At 39.9% G+C, this 2,327-nt stretch overlaps 1 long non-coding RNA gene across 1 annotated transcript; it reads left to right on the top strand.

Annotated features, from left to right (window-relative positions):
- Positions 1 to 1,089: 1,089 nt before the first annotated feature.
- On the top strand, positions 1,090 to 1,748 carry LOC147155471 (uncharacterized). The gene is made up of 3 exons (XR_015092357.1): positions 1,090 to 1,491; positions 1,569 to 1,612; positions 1,698 to 1,748. It is a non-coding gene; the product is annotated as an uncharacterized LOC147155471 (long non-coding RNA).
- Positions 1,749 to 2,327: the final 579 nt, after the last annotated feature.

Consider the following 2,327-nt stretch of genomic DNA (forward strand, 5'->3'; position numbering starts at 1 on the left):
CGATTGTAAAACTGCTGCAAAAGCAATTAAAATTATGACTGACCTGGTACCAGAGCCTTGGCACAAACAAGGGACACCTAAAACATAAAGCATAGACATTACACAATTGTAGGCATGTGCAGTCACCACAATGCAGAGTAAATAGCAAACATAGGTTAAATTAGTTTCAATTTAAATTGACCAGGTATTTTGTACATACAAGTGATGTTAATTCAGGCCAGGTTTATTAATGAAATTCTTAATCACAAAAGAGATTCAAGGACTTAACTGATACTTTTGTTTGTGTCTGAAATGCAGTCACAATTGCTCAATTTTGCTAGAATTTTCTGATCAAATACATGAGCAGAAAGGCAGCAGATTGTACCAGATTAGATTATAGTATAAAGGAAGTATATAGAAATATGTTTTTGACAAAACAATGACATACACTGTTTAGATAGACATGAAGTCTAAAACAAAACATTAGTTATTAAATATAACCGTCTTAGTTATTATTTACATCTGGTCTATGTAACTTAAAAGAAACCATGTGAAATATCTGTGTCCGGGCTAGGCACCTCACAAATTTGTGATCAATGTTAGTGAGTTTATTTTTGACATTAGTAAAAATTTTGAAATCTTGTAGAAAACAGACTTCATCACAATTAAATTCAGAATTAGTTTGACATGAATAAAGCAATGCACAAATATCGCTCAGTCATACACTCTATATTTGTCAAACTATGCCCTGGTGAAGACAATCTTGTGTTGAAACATGTTGGTAGTCCATTTTAAATAAAGGATTTTTTTTACATTACTAATGAGTGTCTTGAATACACAGACTGCTTTTAACTCTTTGACCGCCATAAACGTTATAAAACGTTTAGCATAAACCTAGGGATGGGCGCCGAGGACGTTAAAAGACGTCCCCTATGTTTTTTGGGTTTTTTTTGAAACGGGTGGAGGGAAGCCTTGGGCAGCTGTGCTGAAAATATCAAGCAGATCAAGTAAGTTTAATGACTCGTTTTGGCCTCTAGATGGCAGCGATGACTCTCCTTGCACTTTGGGTGTGCCGCCCACCGTGGGCGTCGGTATAAAAGGTGAGGCGGAGCTAGAGTGGAGTGGAGAGGATAATGGAGAAAGCAAAAAGCATGGAGGAAGAGAAAGCAAAAATGACGACCGGTGGAAAGCAGCTCACGCTTGATCGGTATTTTCAAAAAGAAACCAGTGCTAAATTGAATGTTGGTGGCGATGATGATGATGGCGACAACGAGGTTGATGCCGAAGTTGCGGCTTTGACGCGACGTCTTCGGCCACGTCTTAAAGCGACGCCGGTTAGCGATGCTAACGCCGGAAAACGTGGTGCACGTCCAAGTACTTCTGCAAACGCGGACGTTGATTCGGACGACGAAGAGTACCCCGAGTCGGATGGCTATTCTTCGGAGGAGTGGGTACAGTCGGATCTTCGAGAAAGTGATTCGGACAGCATTTCATCCGCAGAAGACTGTGAAGGTAAGCGCAAACTTGCTATGAGATACTTTTCCTGCACGCTGCTAGCACCTCGTGTAACGTGAATGTATAATTCATAGATCGTGCTCACAGCGACAACCTACAGTTTCCACGACAAAGAGAGGTATAAAAAACGTGTTTTCAATACACTGCAACAACAAAAGAAAACGGTCTTTCGATATGATTGTAATTGTATATATTTCTTTCAGCTGCAGCTCGTCGGGCTCAAGGTGACGCGTCTCACAGTGAGCAGAATAAAGGTAAAAAAAAAAATGATTCTCCAACTCAGCACGAGTAAAATATTTGATGGTAAATGTCTTCTATAATTTCAACCAGTGGATCCAAGAAAAAAGGTAAACATATATATATATTGCTTCACACTGATCTAAAATAAATATTATATGATATTGAAATGTATATTTGCAGATCCCAAAAGTTCTGGCTGGCATGAAACAGGCTGGCAGCCAAACACATTCCTGTTTACTGAAACTCCAGGACCAAGGGGTGCCGCAGCAGAGCTAAATTCAACCCTGCCAGCTGACTTCCTGCAACTATTCATCTCAAACGAACTTCTCCAGCACATTGCTGATCAAACAAATTTATATGCACGTCAATCCATGCAGAAGCAGACTGAAAGTCTGCCACACTGCAGGAGTCGTGCTTGGAAGCCAGTGTCTGTATTAGAATTGAAAACATTTTTTGCACTCCAATTTCTTACTGGGTATATAAAAAAGCCCAGTATAGAAATGTATTGGACTCAGGATGAAATTGAAACCACACCATTTTTTTAGTCGCGCGATGCCTCGAAACCGCTTCCTGCTTATCTGGAGTTACCTACA

This window comes from Leptonotus elevatus, chromosome 22 (genome assembly GCF_054856555.1).
Source record: "Leptonotus elevatus isolate MCC_2025b chromosome 22, RoL_Lele_1.0, whole genome shotgun sequence".
In the NCBI taxonomy this organism is placed as follows: Eukaryota; Metazoa; Chordata; class Actinopteri; order Syngnathiformes; family Syngnathidae; genus Leptonotus; species Leptonotus elevatus.